The sequence below is a fragment of the Patella vulgata genome, chromosome 7, assembly GCF_932274485.2.
Source record: "Patella vulgata chromosome 7, xgPatVulg1.2, whole genome shotgun sequence".
Taxonomy (NCBI): domain Eukaryota; kingdom Metazoa; phylum Mollusca; class Gastropoda; family Patellidae; genus Patella; species Patella vulgata.
In genome coordinates, this window is record NC_065885.2 from 7,068,522 (window position 1) to 7,090,230 (window position 21,709).

At 36.7% G+C, this 21,709-nt stretch overlaps 1 long non-coding RNA gene across 1 annotated transcript; it reads left to right on the plus strand.

Annotated features, from left to right (window-relative positions):
* Positions 1 to 13,784: 13,784 nt before the first annotated feature.
* Positions 13,785 to 18,173, plus strand: LOC126826961 (uncharacterized). The gene is made up of 3 exons (XR_008788688.1): positions 13,785 to 13,953; positions 15,063 to 15,418; positions 17,254 to 18,173. It is a non-coding gene; the product is annotated as an uncharacterized LOC126826961 (long non-coding RNA).
* The last annotated feature ends 3,536 nt before the right edge of the window (positions 18,174 to 21,709 follow it).

The following is a 21,709-nucleotide window of genomic DNA, read 5'->3' on the forward strand; positions in this document are numbered from 1 at the left end:
TTTAGCAGAGACAATTTTTTTTTCTGATCGGTGTCCGTGATGGCAGCCATCTTACCAAATCGTAATTATCAAATTTCATATTTGTGGACCATAGCTAATCAAATCGAAATCATACCAAATCGTACTAGCAAATCAAAACCTAATCTAATCGACTCACAAAAACGCCTAATATATATGTTTACGGGGGCGCAGAATCAATTTCCGACATTTACAACCTTGCAAAATGATCACATGTTCACATATTTAGCATATTTTCAATATTGCCGCCACTTGTGGCGGGAAAATCGGACGATGGGTTGATTTCGATTAAGTAGTTGTCTTTGGTGACAATATATATGTTTTCGGGGAGGCAAATTCGATTTCTGTCATATACAACTACGTAAAATGGTCGTACTTTCACCAATTTAGCATATTTCCAAGATGGTGGAACGTTTTCTAAACACATTATTAGCATTTATTTATCATCGATTTTCCTGGGAAAGTAAAGCCTATTCCTGGCATGAAGGCAAAAAGAGCATAGCGGCAGCGTGGTGCTTACCCCACGTGCCCATCATGCGCCTGCAACGACCACGACAAGCGCTTACTACAAGATCTATCTACGCTCATTGCCAAGATCTGGCTGTGCCAAAAGTGTTCCCACCATGATCTCACGGTTACCAGTCAGACCGGGATACTTTCTCACCACACTCCAGTGACATGCCTATCAGGCGTAAGGCGTTCTCTCGTCACGCCTATAGAGACTGTGCCATGCTCACCCGTCCTCATTCGCTTTCAAGGCTGAAAACAACCAATAGTCAAGCAATCAAGAACATTTCATAGTTTTCTTGAGGTTTCCTCTTTGGGTGCTAGACTGGAGCTGATGGACGAGACTCAGTATCTTCCCTATAAAAACATAAAGGTCGTAACAACGTAGCAAGCATATGGCCAGCAGCTTCGTTCCAGCCTGGCAGCAATTGGATGATAGTGGTGGGGACGTGGCTGTAAATGAAATATTTGCTAAGAAGCCCTCATAGCATAGATTATGTTATCAACTGACTTCCAAGATGAATGTAGAACGAACATGTGGAATGATAATGCGCTGGAGTTCAACTACTACATTGTTGGATAATATACCTAATGGGTAAACTCGGCACAGGCTTCCAGGAACATGCTACAAGCTTATACATAGCAGAATTGGATTCAGAAACCTTTACAGTAATGTGTTTAGAAAACGTCCTGCCACAAACAAAAATATGCTGAATGTGTGAACATACCACCATTTCACACAGTTGTAAATGGCAGAAATCGAATCTGTGCCTCCGAAAAACAAATATTGATACAAAAACGCGACTACGTAATCAAAATCAGCACATCGTCCCATTTTCCCGCCCGACACGAAAGCCATATTGGAAATATGCTAAATATGTGAACATGTGATAATTTTACACAGTTGTAAACGGCAAAAATGGAATCTGCTCCCCAAAAAATATATCCGGGTACCATAGACAACTACTTATTCAATATCCGCACACCGTTCCATCTTCCCGCCAAAAATGGCCGTCTTATTGTAAATGCGCAAAATAATCATTTTACACAGTTGTTACTGTCCGAAATGGCTTCTGTGCCCTTGAAAACATATATATTGACACCAACGACGATTACTTAATCAATATCAGCACATCGTCCTATTTTCCCGCCAAAAAATGACCGCCATCTTGGAAATATGCTATCATAACACGGCATGAAATTTCGTATGAAGACACAGGCTAACTGCACACCTGCTGCAACATATCTGCCACTGTGTGATGTAATCCTTTTTCACTCGGCCAGACCAACTCCGCAAATCGAGGTAATAATTTCTACAATTGCATGAAATGAGTATGTTGACAACGGAAGTGGCGTGCTTTTATCAAATATTACTTCATTAAAAGATAAAATATTTTTCGGTATACACAATGGAAGAGATACAAAGGGACATCATATTGAGTTATTGAATATGTATTTAAAGATGGGTTCCCGCGTACAAATTGGGTGATTTAATGGTATATATGGACTAAAAACATATTCAAAGTAATTAATTTGTCATAACTTTGCTTCAAATCCTTCTATCGATAGTGTTTATAAATTTTAAAATCTCCCTTATCGCATTCTCAAGATTTTCGGAAGGTCCGAGGCATAAAAGAACTCTATCGTGTGCTTTAGAGGGTCCACGGGCAAAACACGTGATTTTTCATACAATCAGGGGCAATAATCTAGGAAGTATATGAACGATATGTGCCAAAATTGAACTCACCCGTGGCATTTGCGATATAAACTATATTTTAAGTTTCGCCATAATCAAAATGTTTTTTGTACGAAATCAAATTTTCATATTTACAGCGGTAATAAAAAGTCTATATTTCCGTATTAGAAGGAAGGCCCGACAATGAATATATTTTATATTGTGATAAAATATCAACAACATGTATATAAAATGGTTGTTAAATTCAACATGTATATGAAATAATTATTATTAAATTAAAATTAAAATATGGATTTCGGATAAACATGAAATGGCTGCACATAATTTACCGTTTGAAATTTACGTATAGTTGTTCGGATTTGACGAAAAACCAAAGTCCTGTCTTCACAATGGCGTGCACGTTAAAGATCCCTTGACAGTTGGGATCCGATGTAAGAGCAGACATGAAATGAATTGAAATGAGGTTTAACGTCCTACTGTTCTGCTCCTATGCTGGGCTAATGAAGACGGGCATACGCCATACAGTGTGCTATGAGGGAAATTTCGCCCGGGCAGCGGCACTATCGCCTACTCTTGTATCGAATTCCAACTGCCAAGGGATCTTTTACGTGCATTCCAATGTATACACGGGACCTCGAAGGACGAGACAGTCGTCCTTGTCAGGCCCTCCATTCTGTACCACTGACAAGTGGAAACCAGTCAGTTATATAGAGAGATGACTCGTGTTTTCCTTTGGCGTTCGTCACTTCCGATTCAGGAAACCTGTATTACTCAGCTATCGTAGCAATGATCTCTGTGTTAAAATTATATTTGGTATGTGTTTAACAAGCTCTATCACATATGTGATAATGACTGGCGCCAATATTGCCCTTTAAACGTTGAAGGTGTGAACTGCAGAACAGTAGGACGTTAAACCCCATTTCATTTCATTTTAATTAATTTTTAACCATATGGAACTTACTGGACAAACATTGTGTAATATGTAAATAATCCACAGGTCCCGCAATGTGGTTTTTACTGCGAGCACTTCGCTTTTCCACATAAAGCAAGCGGAATCTTTTTCTCGGCGGGTGTTTTTCTATCCGCACTGATCATGCCAAACATCAGCCAGCTGGACCACCTGTTTTAACTTGGTTTTTTTTTATTATGACAAAGGGAGAAGATGACCCGCCCTCTCTTCTCGCGACATTCTGTTTCCTGGTAACTTAATCAACCGTATCTTTAAAATTGTATTATATCACAGCCATGCGAATAAATCAATGAATTAAACATATCCATATCGTAAATAAATTTTATTTCGCCATTCTGTTTCCTGAAGAGTTTAGCCACCATATTTATAAAATTTGATTATCATATGCCATGCGAATCAATCAATAAATGAAACACATTTATTGCTTTAATATATTTCATTTATTTCCGCCACTAGAAGCAAACAGCATTAGGAAGTATTTACATTTCCGGTTGCAGGCCCCATCATATAATTTTTGTTATTCGAGTGTTCACAAGGTTTTTAACTATTATAGTGAGAACCGCCAGCTTTTTTTCTAATCTTCGATAATGCCTCTTTAATGGATATTATTGAAATTCAATAGGTTTCTTCATCTCCCTAATGTAAACATCATATATCAATTTCAAAACAATCAAATTTTGAACATTTCCATGTGGGCGTATAAAAATCTACCTGGAGATCATCTTCTGAATTTATTTGTTGTTCAAAGGGATGGACTTGTACAGAATAACAAATTGATGGGGTCATACCCATTGTTTAAAAACTTGCTACTGTGTCTATAGACATCGTCTAATATAATATATGTCATATGTTGAATTAACTTCCTTATTTAACAAACACATTTTCTCACAGTTATTTAATCTTTTAATCTTAATCCCACATATCAGATATCAGATGGTGAATAGTATGACACAAACTATATGCAATCACATAAAGTACCCTGTAGTTCGAAATCGTGTTTACACTGTAGTTCGAATGAACCATAGTTTTGTAAATAGAAGGTCGATCGTCAAATGAATATGAATTTTACGATATGTTAATTCCGAATTGACATAGTTTCTCTTAAGCTGCGTTCACACTGGATGCATATTCAATGCGATTTCCCGAGACCGGCCTCCGGAATTCGGATTGGTTTGTCTCGGATTAAAAGCGGTGCGTCGCATTACAGCTTATTCGGATTGAATGCGCATAACTAACAGAAGAGAAGGTCATTCATATCCCAAGATCTTGCATCTTCGGCATCTTGCCATTGAGCGTCGGGTACGAATTCGTCTACACCAGAATCAAAAGCAAATGAGGATGATTACTCTTCTGGTCACGTTTGCTATGCATCAACAAGTATGTACACGCACTTCACTCTCGACTCTGTATTAGCGAAGATACATTTCATAATTAAAATTCTTTCAGTACTAAAAATGCATATTGCAAAGCAATGAATTTTGTTATCATTTTAATCGAACTCATACAACACATGCTAGAGACTGGATTCAAGATGTCTGGAATTGGTCTGAGCTGCCCTGCCTGGTCCGTAATGTCTGCCCTGCCCTGCCCTGCCCTGCCCTGCCCCTAATGTCTATAGGCCTTAAATGAACAGCCTTGATCTGAACACAACATATCTTTGTATTTAGATTTTTAACGATACATTATGGGAGACTTTATTCTGAATTCAATTTAGGTTAAACCTCCAACGTGAACGCACCTTTAAATGAATATATTGTCAACGCGCTTTAAATATCTGGTTGCAACAGACTTTGTGTAGAAACTTCAAGTTACATGAACATTTTGTCAATAATAAAGATCCAATTATAGTTGTTAGTTACACACTGTTAACCACCAATAGATACTTTAATGACACTAAATCATATAGATCGACTTTAGACTTAAAATAAATATATACAGTGGGCTTAACTTGAATAGAGATTAACTATGCTGCAAATATATCATCTTGCAGATGAATCACATAATATATTAAAGGGGATCACGTGGCTAAGTGGGTAAGACGCTGGCTCGCTAGCCTGGAGGTCGGGTGTTCGATCCCTGCTTTAGCGGGGAAAGTTCATCCAGATTTTCCGACGTGGTTCCCCCTTGTCTTCTTTCCGTTTGTATTTCCATTATTACACAATAAACAGTCGGACTGTTATGTGCCCTCGGGGGGGGGGGGGGGGATCATGTTGGCTGTTCGATCCTTGCATTGGCCGAGAAAGTTCATCCACATTTTCCGGCGTGGTTTCCCTTTGTCAGTGATGCAGGACGGAGGGTCTGACAAGGACAGCTGTCTAGTCGTTCGGATGGGACGAAAACCCGAAGTCCCATGTACACATTGGCATGCACGTACAAGATCCCTTGACAGTTGGAATTGGATATAAGTATAGGCCGTAGTGCAGACTGTATGACGTATGCCCGTCTTCATTAGCCCAGTTTGAAGCGGAACAGTAGGATCTTAAACCCCGTTTCATTTCTTAATAAGATTGGTGTTGAAAAGTTAGTGCGTATCTTAGACTAGACCACACCGAGAGAGAGAGAGAGAAATGGGGTTTAACGTCCACTCGACACAAACTAGGTCATTTCGGGACTAACATATGGTTTAATTTTTTATTTATTTCAATAATTCGCTTGCGCGTAGGGGTCTTTAGCAGTGGGGGGGGGGGAAACCGGAGGACCCGGAGAAAACCCACGAGGTTGGACAGGCGACCCTACTCCTTGTCACGTACAACCGGGGATTCGAAACCACGCCAGTTGACTCAATGACAGACCTTATGATACAAGATACTTAACTTTGGTTATTATAAAGTTAGCTGTGCGTTTGACCCCCCCCCCCCCCCCCCCCCGCGACTAATACTCATTATGGGTTCTACAGTTTAATTATCGAGTAGAAAGGCTAAATGTTCTTGTCTACGATATCACCCTTGGTGGAAGTGGACGTAAAACTTCAGAAATGAACGGAAAGCTAAAAGATATCTTGAACGGTTTATGAGATATGCTCTGGATACAAAATTGTACACCAAAAACTAAGTCAAATTTGTTTCCATAGAAATACAAAAAATATAAATTCCAGAAATTCCTAAATAGCAAAAGGCACAACTAAGGTAATATGTTGATATTAGAAACATATCTTGAACGGTTTATGAGATATAAACAAAAAAACGGGACGGACGGAGAGGCCCAATTTCAATATCCCTCCCTAACTTCGTTCGGCACGTGATAATAAATCAACCTTGACTATGTTAAATGAATATCATTGTTAATAATAACAACAAGCCAACATTGAATTAGATAGATAGATAGATAGATAGAGATTCTTTATTTCACAAACCGTACATAAATACAGTGTAGAAACAATAACATATTTACATCAACAACATAAATATAACATATATACACATGTGTAAAGAAGGTATACCACCTTTGAGTTATAACCTTATTAATCCAGGTAAACTGTTCAATACACAAGAGTGTGTACAATTAAACAATTCGGTCGGAGGGGAGGGGGGACTTTGTATTATTACCTTAATTAATCCAGGTAAACTGTTCAGTACACAAGGGTGAGTACAATTAAACAATTCCCTAAGTAGAAAATAGAAGATATATACAATTTCCTTTTCTTTAAAATAACCGGACCCGCATAAATAAATAAATAAATAGTGGAATTCATCGCCAGTTTCATTTAGTTTGCATAGTTATAGGTTTTATTTTCTCTTGGAATTTTCTTTCTATGGAGTTTTTTTTAATGCAATTTCTAAATCTACATATTAGTTTAGATTTGTACATGTGTAGGACTGATAGATATTTTCCAAAATCAAGACAATGTTTAAATAGTCTATAATTTATACATGGTGGAGATGCTATGATTGTTAAAATTGGTCTTGGTTTCGATTCCCCGGTTGTACGTGACAAGGAGTAGGGTCGCTGTCCAACCTCGGGGGGTTTCTCCCTCTGCCAAAAGTCCCCACGCGCAAGCGAATTATTGAAATAAAATTGAACCATATCTCTCTCTCTCTCTCTCTCTCTCTCTCTCTCTCTCTCTATTACAGTAACAGACTGAAAGCTTGAAACACGATCACCATTTAATAATTAAATTTAGTGAGTGGCTTAGAATATAAAAGTAATTTGAATAAAATTTTCAATTTTGAACAATTGTAACAGGGGTTGACAACTTTTTATTTAAATCTTTAAAGCGAAAGTAATTTGACATTCTATTTTTTAGCTTTACCAACCGTATAAAAACACGAGAAACGTACCCAAATATATTAAAATACTTGAAAAAAAATCCCCTAAAACCACTATTTATGTCTGATAAACTGTAAACGTTCAAATCGATATTTTTTTTAGGGTCAACGTACTAAATTATATATAATGAAGAATATTACTACAATTAACATATATTTATTATCAAGACTAATTATCATCGGATAGAACAAAATACCGAGGTCGGTCCCGTGTACACATTTGCTTGCACTTTAAAGAACCCCTGGCAGTTGGAATTCGATATAAGAATGGACGTCATAGCGCCGCTGTTCGGGCAAAAAGTCCACCATAGCACACTATATATTGATAAAGAATTCTAGTAGAAACGTTGCCCGGTAATAAACCGTTAAAGTATTCCATAGTTACATGTGAACGTGCAAGTCAATATACGTATTTATGCATATAAGGTTTTTTTGTGATATAATTTAGCCTGTTTAGTAATATTCACCATATGTTTGGCGCAATATAGCCCGGTTGGAGCTGATGTGCCATAAAACCACATTTCATTTCATTTTATTTATTGAAAGGCGACCCCCATATTACAAGCTTACGCAATACGTATAAATAGACTGGTTTTTCCGTTACTATAGTATAGAATAGACTACGTTATCCAGACATCAATAAACACCCACTGAACAGACAATTGTATAGTATTCATTCAGATAGTTACAACACTATTTATTATATTGATATATTTAGGTTATCTTAAACACCAGGAATTTATTATATTCGTTTTAACAAGTCGGGGCTATAGTCTTTATCGAGAATGGCTATTCATGGGTGTAGAAATATTATAATTATTTATCGTACTTGATCTAGCTCAACGTAAATAGTAGTGAGACAGGTTATACAAGGCTAAAACTCGTCATTAACACACTATACATAGACTGTGTTTTTCCAATGGGTAATTTTTATAGAACCCCCTTGATCTAGTGTTAGACAGTTCTGTTAGTCTTTAGTAAGGTTCTAAGGGAACTCTAGTGGAAGAAAGTTGTCATAGAATAATAAGCACAAGAAGAATGGCCACCCCAGTAAGTACAACTACGTCACGTTTATAAAATAACACGTCAGTTTATGACGTCAATAACTAACCATCGTAATCTTGATAATGACTGTCTTATCTCTCGTAGAATACAAATACTGACGAGTGAGTACACGAAGCAGTGTATGTTTCCTCCTATACTTGATACAACTAGTGTCTCTACATCTATGAGAGTCGTGTTGATGTAACAATTTACAAGCTCACTGGTTTAGATCATAAGGGCTGTCATAGAGTCACGTGGTGTGGTTCTGATCCGAGCATGTACCTGACAAGGAGTAGAGTCACCGGTCCAATATCGCGGATTTTCTCCAGGTCCTCCGTTAAATGGACGTTAAATCAATGAATTAAATATATCCATATATAAATATAGCCACCATATTTATAAAATTTGATTATCATATGCCATGCGAATCAATCAATAAATGAAACACATTTATTGCTTTAATATATTTCATTTATTTCCGCCACTAGAAGCAAACAGCATTAGGAAGTATTTACATTTCCGGTTGCAGGCCCCATCATATAATTTTTGTTATTCGAGTGTTCACAAGGTTTTTAACTATTATAGTGAGAACCGCCAGCTTTTTTTCTAATCTTCGATAATGCCTCTTTAATGGATATTATTGAAATTCAATAGGTTTCTTCATCTCCCTAATGTAAACATCATATATCAATTTCAAAACAATCAAATTTTGAACATTTCCATGTGGGCGTATAAAAATCTACCTGGAGATCATCTTCTGAATTTATTTGTTGTTCAAAGGGATGGACTTGTACAGAATAACAAATTGATGGGGTCATACCCATTGTTTAAAAACTTGCTACTGTGTCTATAGACATCGTCTGATATAATATATGTCATATGTTGAATTAACTTCCTTATTTAACAAACACATTTTCTCACAGTTATTTAATCTTTTAATCTTAATCCCACATATCAGATATCAGATGGTGAATAGTATGACATAAACTATATGCAATCACATAAAGTACCCTGTAGTTCGAAATCGTGTTTACACTGTAGTTCGAATGAACCATAGTTTTGTAAATAGGAGGTCGATCGTCAAATGAATATGAATTTTACGATATGTTAATTCCGAATTGACAGAGTTTCTCTTAAGCTGCGTTCACACTGGATGCATATTCAATGCGATTTCCCGAGACCGGCCTCCGGAATTCGGATTGGTTTGTCTCGGATTAAAAGCGGTGCGTCGCATTACAGCTTATTCGGATTGAATGCGCATAACTAACAGAAGAGAAGGTCATTCATATCCCAAGATCTTGCATCTTCGGCATCTTGCCATTGAGCGTCGGGTACGAATTCGTCTACACCAGAATCAAAAGCAAATGAGGATGATTACTCTTCTGGTCACGTTTGCTATGCATCAACAAGTATGTACATGCACTTCACTCTCGACTCTGTATTAGCGAAGATACATTTCATAATTAAAATTCTTTCAGTACTAAAAATGCATATTGCAAAGCAATGAATTTTGTTATCATTTTAATCGAACTCATACAACACATGCTAGAGACTGGATTCAAGATGTCTGGAATGTCTATAGGCCTTAAATGAACAGCCTTGATCTGAACACAACATATATTTGTATTTAGATTTTTAACGATACATTATGGGAGACTTTATTCTGAATTCAATTTAGATTAAACCTCCAACGTGAACGCACCTTTAAATGAATATATTGTCAACGCGCTTTAAATATCTGGTTGCAACAGACTTTGTGTAGAAACTTCAAGTTACATGAACATTTTGTCAATAATAAAGATCCAATTATAGTTGTTAGTTACACACTGTTAACCACCAATAGATACTTTAATGACACTAAATCATATAGATCGACTTTAGAATTAAAATAAATATATACAGTGGGCTTAACTTGAATAGAGATTATCTATGCTGCAAATATATCATCTTGCAGATGAATCACATAATATATTAAAGGGGATCACGTGGCTAAGTGGGTAAGACGCTGGCTCGCTAGCCTGGAGGTCGGGTGTTCGATCCCTGCTTTAGCGGGGAAAGTTCATCCAGATTTACCGACGTGGTTCCCCCTTGTCTTCTTTCCGCTTGTATTTCCATTATTACACAATAAACAGTCGGACTGTTATGTGCCCTCGGGGGGGGGGGGGGGTATCATGTTGGCTGTTCGATCCTTGCATTGGCCGAGAAAGTTCATCCACATTTTCCGGCGTGGTTTCCCTTTGTCAGTGATGCAGGACGGAGGGTCTGACAAGGACAGCTGTCTAGTCGTTCGGATGGGACGAAAACCCGAAGTCCCATGTACACATTGGCATGCACGTACAAGATCCCTTGACAGTTGGAAATGGATATAAATATAGACCGTAGTGCAGACTGTATGACGTATGCCCGTCTTCATTAGCCCAGTTTGAAGCGGAACAGTAGGATCTTAAACCCCGTTTCATTTCTTAATAAGATTGGTGTTGAAAAGTTAGTACGTATCTTAGACTAGACCACACCGAGAGAGAGAGAGAGAAATGGGGTTTAACGTCCACTCGACACAAACTAGGTCATTTCGGGACTAACATATGGTTTAATTTTTTATTTATTTCAATAATTCGCTTGCGCGTAGGGGTCTTTAGCAGTGGGGGGGGGGGGACCGGAGGACCCGGAGAAAACCCACGAGGTTGGACAGGCGACCCTACTCCTTGTCACGTACAACCGGGGATTCGAAACCACGCCAGTTGACTCAATGACAGACCTTATGATACAGCGCGCGCTAACCATTCGGCCATCCAACCGACCCCCCTCTAGACCACACCCTCAAATCAGTTATATACTGCAATATAATAGATTTCTCTGTATGACTTGAAATCGAACAACAATGTGGAAGGCATATTTACGTAGTATATACATCTATTATGAATGACATACTGTATAGAACACCAAATATAATATACATACAGCAGAGTTTAGACCATTATATGAAATCCTTCACAAGAAGATAACCAATGATAATTATACACATGCAAATTTACGCAGTTTGTACTTACATCTATTACGAATGTGATTACTGTTTGAACCATCGTAAATTTTAAACGTATTTCTTCGATTATAAACAAACTACTTAACTTTGGTTATTATAAAGTTAGCTGTGCGTTTGACCCCCCCCCCCCCCGCGACTAATACTCATTATGGGTTCTACAGTTTAATTATCGAGTAAAAAGGCTAAATGTTCTTGTCTACGATATCACCCTTGGTGGAAGTGGACGTAAAACTTCAGAAATGAACGGAAAGCTAAAAGATATCTTGAACGGTTTATGAGATATGCTCTGGATACAAAATTGTACACCAAAAACTAAGTCAAATTTGTTTCCATAGAAATACAAAAAATATAAATTCCAGAAATTCCTAAATAGCAAAAGGCACAACTAAGATAATAGGTTGATATTAGAAACATATCTTGAACGGTTTATGAGATATAAACAAAAAAACGGGACGGACGGAGAGGCCCAATTTCAATATCCCTCCCTAACTTCGTTCGGCACGTGATAATAAATCAACCTTGACTATGTTAAATGAATATCATTGTTAATAATAACAACAAGCCAACATCGAATTAGATAGATAGATAGATAGATAGATATTCTTTATTTCACAAACCGTACATAAATACAGTGTAGAAACAATAACATATTTACATCAACAACATAAATATAACATATATACACAGGTGTAAAGAAGGTATACCACCTTTGAGTAATAACCTTATTAATCCAGGTAAACTGTTCAATACACAAGAGTGTGTACAATTAAACAATTCGGTCGGAGGGGAGGGGGGACTTTGTATTATTACCTTAATTAATCCAGGTAAACTGTTCAGTACACAAGGGTGAGTACAATTAAACAATTCCCTAAGTAGAAAATAGAAGATATATACAATTTCCTTTTCTTTAAAATAACCGGACCCGCATAAATAAATAAATAAATAAATAGTGGAATTCATCGCCAGTTTCATTTAGTTTGCATAGTTATAGGTTTTATTTTCTCTTGGAATTTTCTTTCTATGGAGTTTTTAATGCAATTTCTAAATCTACATATTAGTTTAGATTTGTACATGTGTAGGACTGATAGATATTTTCCAAAATCAAGACAATGTTTAAATAGTCTATAATTTATACATGGTGGAGATGCTATGATTGTTAAAATTACAGTAACAGACTGAAAGCTTGAAATACGATCACCATTTAATAATTAAATTTAGTGAGTGGCTTAGAATATAAAAGTAATTTGAATAAAATTTTCAATTTTGAACAATTGTAACAGGGGTTGACAACTTTTTATTTAAATCTTTAAAGCGAAAGTAATTTGACATTCTATTTTTTAGCTTTACCAACCGTATAAAAACACGAGAAACGTACCCAAATATATTAAAATATTTGAAAAAAAATCCCCTAAAACCACTATTTATGTCTGATAAACTGTAAACGTTCAAATCGATATTTTTTTTAGGGTCAACGTACTAAATTATATATAATGAAGAATATTACTACAATTAACATATATTTATTATCAAGACTAATTATCATCGGATAGAACAAAATACCGAGGTCGGTCCCGTGTACACATTGGCTTGCACTTTAAAGAACCCCTGGCAGTTGGAATTCGATATAAGAATGGACGTCATAGCGCCGCTGTTCGGGCAAAAAGTCCACCATAGCACACTATATATTGATAAAGAATTCTAGTAGAAACGTTGCCCGGTAATAAACCGTTAAAGTATTCCATAGTTACACGTGATCGTGCAAGTCAATATACGTTTTTATGCATATAAGTTTTTTTTGTGATATAATTTAGCCTGTTTAGTAATATTCACCATATGTTTGGCGCAATATACCCCGGTTGGAGCTGAGGTGCCATAAAACCACATTTCATTTCATTTTATTTATTGAAAGGCGACCCCCATATTACAAGCTTACGCAATACGTATAAATAGACTGGTTTTTCCGTTACTATAGTATAGAATAGACTACGTTATCCAGACATCAATAAACACCCACTGAACAGACAATTGTATAGTATTCATTCAGATAGTTACAACACTATTTATTATATTGATATATTTAGGTTATCTTAAACACCAGGAATTTATTATATTCGTTTTAACAAGTCGGGGCTATATTCTTTATCGAGAATGGCTATTCATGGGTGTAGAAATATTATAATTATTTATCGTACTTGATCTAGCTCAACGTAAATAGTAGTGAGACAGGTTATACAAGACTAAAACTCGTCATTAATACACTACACATAGACTGTGTTTTTCCAATGGGTAAATTTTATAGAACCCCCTTGATCTAGTGTTATACAGTTCTGTTAGTCTTTAGTAAGGTTCTAAGGGAACTCTAGTGGAAGAAAGTTGTCATAGAATAATAAGCACAAGAAGAATGGCCACCCCAGTAAGTTCAACTACGTCACGTTTATAAAATAACACGTCAGTTTATGACGTCAATAACTAACCATCGTAATCTTGATAATGACTGTCTTATCTCTCGTAGAATACAAATACTGACGAGTGAGTACACGAAGCAGTGTATGTTTACTCCTATATTTGATACAACTAGTGTCTCTACATCTATGAGAGTCGTGTTGATGTAACAATTTACAAGCTCACTGGTTTAGATCATAAGGGCTGTCATAGAGTCACGTGGTGTGGTTCTGATCCGAGCATGTACCTGACAAGGAGTAGAGTCACCGGTCCAATCTCGCGGATTTTCTCCAGGTCCTCCGTTAAATGGACGTTAAACCCCAGTTCTTTCCCAGTGAGGAACTGTGTTATTGTCATTCCCCATATCACCTTTTTCTGTCTGTGTCCACAAGCCCTAACAACATCTTCAACACGACAGAAACAGAAAGTAGGGTTTTAGCATTGAACGGAATGGTGGTGTTGTTGTCCCACCTCCATCGATCAGCAGTGGCGTACAAGGAAAGGGGAAGGAGGTAGACGGACCAGGTCATGAAATCTGGTTAGATGGAAATTGGGGGTGGGGGGGAGGGGATCAAATATCCAATCAAAGAATGCGTAGACGGACCAGGTCATAGATTCTGGTAATATAGAGAGGTGTGTGTGCATGTGTGTGTGGGGGGGGGGCATCAAATATCCAATCAAAGAATATAAATTTGGCTTACAGTCCAACATGCTGGTGTGAATGCGAATCTGTGTTTTAAATAAACGAGACGAGAGTAGAGAACATGTTACATTAATTTGAATACAAAGATTAATTCATCTGTTTTTGTATATATTAAATATTTAAAATATCTTCTCGTCACCCATCTCTCAGTACTCGACCCTGTGTTTAAGTCAATGAGTTGTCCCCAGGCATCAACAAACTTCTGTACGCCACTGGTCAACCGAGAATCTCAAACTAGAGATTCAACGCATGCGCTTAATTTACAGCTCTCTTTCTGATATTTATATTCGTCGATGATTATCATATCTAAGAAGAGAGATATTGTTGTAATAATATTTACAAGTAGAGACTGGTTGTTTATTTATTTTCTATTCCAGATAGCAACCGTTAACAACAATACCTACTACATGTATAATATACATGGTGATTGTGAAGCTGTACAGATTGGAAGATCAAACACAATAAATGAAACTGGTAACCAGACCGACAGTGATGATTGCACATCCGATATGGAAGATGTGAGATTCCAGATCAATCGGATAACTGAAGAGATGGCTGAAAAATTTGAAAGAAAAGATGAAGAAATAGCTGAATTAAAAGACAGGGTGGCTGACCTGGAAGCATTTAAGAAGAAAGTAGAACAATCGGAAGTCAAGACAAACACCAACACTAATACTAGACGTTATGTCAGGGATACGAGTAATGATATTACTCTAAAGTTGGTATATGGCCCGTAAGTAAATGTGTTCATAATAATATATATTTTGACAACTGTCAAATTTTACATACTGTTACAAGAGTCTTGAGTTTTAACTTATATCGAATGATGAAGTTTCTATATCACGTGACTTGAATAATAACCAACTAGAGGTGACTTGAATAATATACTGACTAGTGAAACAGTGGGATGTACTTTACAATATCCATAGTCAAAATAGTATTATATATTTAATAGTGTATTTAATAATTAGGGCTCAAGACAATGATTTTATCAATAATTTATCATTTAAATAATTTATAATACTCGTGTTTCTAAGGTTTACAAAGATGATTATTGATAATGATATATTAACCTGTATTTATATCTATGGTGGCTGATTGGTAAGGAAATGAAATAAAATGAAATGGGGTTTAACGTCCAGCTGTTCTGCTCCGGGAGTCACAGTGGCTAAGTGATTAAGGCGCTGGCTCGCTGGCCTTGACGTCGCGGGTTCGCCACCGGTGTTGGTCGACAAAGTTCATCAATATTTTCCGGCGTGGTTTCCCGTTGTCAGGGATGCAGGAAGGAGGGCCTGACAAGGACAGCTATCTAGTCGTTCGGATGGGACAAAAAACCGAGGTCCTGTGTATATATTGGCGCGCACGGAAAAGATCCCTTGGCAATTGGAATTCGGTATAAGAGTAGGCCGTAGCGCGGCTGTCCGGGTAAAATATCCCTCATAACACACTGAATGGTATAAACCCGTCTTCATTAGCCCAGTCGGAGCAGAACAGTAGGATGTTAAACTCCGTTTCAACTAGTTTCATTCTGCTCCGACTGGGCTAATGAAGACGGACACGCCCTATACAGTGTAATGTGAGGGAAACTTTACCCGGATAGCGGCGCTACGACCTACTCTTATATTGAATTCAAACTGTCAGGGGGTCTTATACGTGCCCGCCAGTATGTAAATGGGGCCTCGGTTTTTCGTCCCATCCGAACTACTATACTACTGTCCCTTGCCAGCCCCCCCCCCCTCCGTCCTGCACCACTGTCAAAGAGGAATCTCTCCAGATATGTGGCTTAATGTCCTACTTTTCTGGTAGTCACGGTGACTCAGTGAATAAGACGATGGCTCGCTAACGTTGAGGTCTTGTGTTCAATCACTGCATTGGTCGAGAAAGCTCATCGGGGATAACGTATAGTCTTTTGGGTGGGACGAAAAATCGAAGTTCCGTGTACATATTAGCCAGCACGTAAAAGGCCCCCCTGACAGATAGAATTCAAGATAAGAGTAGGCCTTAGCGCTGCTATCCGGGCAAAGTTTCCCTCACAGTGCACTGTATAGCCTATGCCCGTCTTCATTAAGCAGAACAGTAGAACGTTAAACACAATTTCATTTCATTCAATTTTCCTACTTTTCTGCACCGATCGGGCTATTGAAGAGAGGCATGCGCAATGCAAAGTACTATGACGGAAATTTTCAATTTTCGAAATTCAACTGTGAAGGATTCTTTTATGTGCTCGCCAATTTGTACACAGGAGCTTGTTTTTTGTCCCATCTACACAACTAGACACTGTACTTTGTCAGACCCGTCGTCCTGCACTACCGACAGGGAGGATCCACGCTGCAAAATCCCGGGGAACTTTCTTGACCAACACCAGGATCAGTGTATATAATCATAGTATTGAGAGGAATATGTCCGATAACCCAACATCACAAAATGATACCAATCAGCCACCATATATATCAGTTGATAATGATATAATATATTAACCTGTACTTATATCAGTTGATAATGATATAATATATTAACCTGTATTTATATCAGTTGATAATGATATAATATATTAACCTGTATTTATAGATGTAAAGATATGGGTACTATAACTGTCAGTAAGAAAGTCAGTGTTAATGATTTAAAGAAGTTGATAGAAGAGAAGAAGAATGAGAAGAGTAGTGAGATTGGTATAATAGGATATAGAGATGGTAGTAGGACATGTATCTACAACAATGTTACCAACAAGAACGACTATAGCCTGGAACAACTTGGTGTTGTAGACCAGGACGAGGTTGTGTACTGGTTACAGTAAAATACAGTGATTATATTGATATGATGTATTGATGGGCTCCTTTATATTAAACAATGAGGTGTCGAGGGAGGGAGGGGGGGGGAAGATATTACTTATAGTAAAATATAATGGTCGAACCAGAACGAGGTTAGGTATTATTGTCTCTTGATTAGGTTGTGAGGGTGGAATAAAGTAAAATGTTGGAGTGGTGATATGGTTGGTGGTGGTGGTGGGTGGGTGCTATGTTAGTGGTGTGTCGTGTCGTGTTGTGTTAGTGACGTGTTAGTGGTGTGATGTGTAGTGTGGTGTGGTGTTGTGCGAGGTGTGTGGTGGGTGTTGTGTGTGCTATATTAGTGAAGAGTATTATCAAACAAACCAGCACCCTAGTATTTAACCAAGTATCTTATACCCCACCCCACCCTGATTGATATATTGAATCTTACTCTAAGTAATATCTTACCTGTCCCACCTGTCTTACCTGTCCCACCTGATTGATATATTGAATCTTACTCTAAGTAATATCTAACATCCTAATATAAAACTAGCTTACTACTGTAAATAAAGCTGTAATTCAATAGTCACGATTATCAGGTGATATGTAGTCGTGATCATGTGATAACTAACTGACATATATATAATATATAATTATATTAGTGAAACAATGTTTTATGCTTTTTATTCTAATTTTGTTTCAATAAAATATTTTATAACTAAACTAATGTCGTTCTACTAATATTTCTATGGTGTCAGGAAATGAGTTAGTTACCACTAACAGAGGGGGTCAGTCTGTGGTATCATGAAAGACTCGATAACGCTTTCAACATGTGTCTAGTCATACGAATGGGACGAAAAAAGAAAATCTATCTTGAAGAAATAATTCTAGGAACAGTTGGCTGCAATGGGCAATTAATACAGGGTGACGTACACAATATGTTTCTAGTCATTCGAATGGGACGTGCAAAAAAAAAACCCCAATCAAATACAGATTACAGATGCTTTACGCACGACCAAAGGACTTTCTCGTTGATTAAAATAAATACGCAAATACAATCTGTATCTAATCTAGATTAAATGAGTTTTTAGTGGTGACTTGAAAATTGTGAATCTTTAAGATCCTTTAATTTTTAATGGCGGAGGGGTTGAATGGACGAATGGTTAGTGCGTGCGCGTTGTATCAATAATGTTTGTCATATTGAGTCAACTGGCGTGGGTTCGATTCCCAGGTTGTACGCGATAAGGAGTAGGGTCGCCTGTCCAACCTCGTTGGTTTTCTCCGGGTCCTCCGGTTTCATCTTACTTCAAAAGACCCCTACGCGCAAGCAAATTATTGAAAAAAAACTGAACCATGTTAGTCCCGAAATGACAATGTTTGTGTCGAGAGGACCTCTCTCTCTCTCTCTGGCAACAAATTCCAAACGTTTTAGTTTTTTTTTTTAGTTTTTTTTTATTTATTTAATTCACAAAAATATTGCACACATACAAAATTAAAACAATAAAAGTTACATCAGTTTAAAGTCACCATCTAATTAAATTTGATATTGATTTTATCATTAATTTCTATATAGGAATTCATTGAAAATAGTAATAAATATTTATGTCGATTACTGTGCTTTGACATATACTGATACAAGTAATTCATGTGTTTAGTTAGAAGTGTTTTAAATAATTTACACAAATTTACCCTGGTGGCTTCATTTAAAAACAAAATTCTCCGTTTGATAATAGCTAATCTAGCAAACGAGAAAATAAAAATTAAAAACAGATTATTGGCTTCATTTCGCACAGGATAACCAAACAGTAACCACTGACGAAAATCATCTAGTCCAAAACCCGAGGATTGGAAAAACACCTCTATAAAATCTAAAATATATTCATGCAAATTCTTAACAGATTTGCAATCTAGAATTATATGCTCTAAATTTTCAATAGAATCTTTATCACAGAATTTACAATAAGGATTATTTATTTTACCAATATTATGAAGCTTCTCATTAGTCCAAATGATGTTATGAACAATTCTATAATCATTATCTAACGATTCTGAACTTTTATTCATAGCAAAAACAGACTTCCATACCACTGGCCAGTTGATGTCGTACCCTCGGTGCTGCCAATAAGATTCGCAGACAGGGGGTTCAAAATACTTATCCCTTATAGACCGAAGACGTACTTAATTGATAGATAGCATAGATGTTATCATTCATAATCAGTTCAAAATCTAATTCATAGCGTATAATATCACTCTTAGAGCGAATTATTTTAGTCCAGGACACTGGCAAACATTTAAGAATCAAATTATACTGATTTTCAATTTTCTCATATTTACAATCTGGTAACGATTCTCTAGCCATTTCAAATATAGCGTCAACTGATAAAAATCCTGGGATAAAAATATAACATAGATCAGAAATTTTGACTAAACCGGCTTCTATAAAATCACAGAAATATAAAGTTTTATCATCATATACAATCTGTGGATTATCAAATAATGGTTGATTGAGGATGTCATTATAATTATCAGCAACTGGCCTTTTACCATTATGAAAGTCATCCCACGAAATCAGCATAGATCTATAAAAAGATGGCAACACCTTTAAAGCAGGTTTAGAATAGTTAATAAATAATAATTCAAATGAACACAAATAATTTTTATAAAGTTTTAAAAAATAAGTCATAAAATATTTCCAGATAAAATTATCTGGACAGGATAAATATTTAGATAGCCAGTATAACCTAAATGCTTTCTGTTTTAAAATAACAGAATTCAGATTAAGACCCCCAACATCAGTACTACCTAAAATAGAAGTCCTCTTAATAAGGGGTGGTTTACCATTCCAAATAAAGGATCTAATAGATTTTTCAATACGATCCTGAGCCCATAGTGGAATTTCTACAACTCTTAATAGATACCATAAAGTTGATAGACACATGATGTTGACAATTAAAACTTTACCACGTAACTGAAGCCCTCTCTGCCTCCAGAGATCAAGTATTCTGCCAATTTTATTAACCTTGGAATCCCAATTTGATCGTTCACACATTGCTTCATCCGGACCCAAATACACACCGAGAAACTTTGCCGCTCCATGTAAAACTTTAACAGGTAAAGAGTCAGGATTTGAAACAGAGGCACTGCCCGCTAATAAGAGCTCAGATTTCTCGGCGTTAATTTTGGCTCCCGAAGCCGAACAATAAACTCCAACTGTGGATAGAGCTTCATTTACAGAATCTAAATTAGATAAAGACAAAGTTGTGTCATCAGCGTGTTGAAACACGGTTGAATTATAATCACATCCTGGAACAGCAAAACCCTTGATATTCTCATTAGACTTAATAAGTAAATTTAATGGAACTGAGGTTAATACATATAACAAGGCCGAAATTCCACATCCTTGGCGAACAGAGCGAAGGATAGGGAATGATAAAGAGACATGCCCGTTTACCTTTACCGAACTTCTAATGTCTTTATACAAGATTTTAATAGAATTGATAAATTTCTCACCAAATCCAAATTTATGTAATAAATTGAACATATAATCATGAGAAACCCTGTCAAATGCTTTCTCGGCATCTAATTTCAAAAGATACAGAGGAAGGTCTTCAAGTTCAGCAAAGGAAATAAGGTCACGTATGTTAAGAATATTGGTAGCAATATCCCTGCCTGGAACACAACAAGACTGATCAGTCGATACAAGATCAGCTACTACTGTTTTTAATCTAAGAGCTAGTGTCCTGAAGAAGATCTTGTTATCAACATTTAAGAGACTTATGGGTCGCCAATTACGTAATTCATCTTTATTACCACGCTTTTTGAAAAATAACGAAATTGTCCCTCTCTTCATGGAATTACTGAGCTCTCCCATCTCCTGTATATTAGAAATAACTTGAAAATAATATTTTCCTAAAATGTCCCAAAAATGCAAATAAAATTCGACAGTAATTCCGTCCGGACCGGGAGATTTCCCTTTCTTCATGCCCTTTAAAGAATTGTACAATTCATGAATGGAAATATCAGAGTCACAATATTTAGATTTAGCTTCATCTAACTGATCAGTAATTAAATCAAATAACTTATTTTGATTGGCCTCATTAATTGGTTCATTCGTATATAGTTTTGTATAAAATTTAACACATTCTTCAAGAATTTCAGGAGTTGAATTGACAAAAGAACCGTCAGATCTTTTCAAAGTCTTAACAATATTACTCTCCTGTTTAAATTTTTCTAAATTAAGAAAATAACGTGAGCATTTG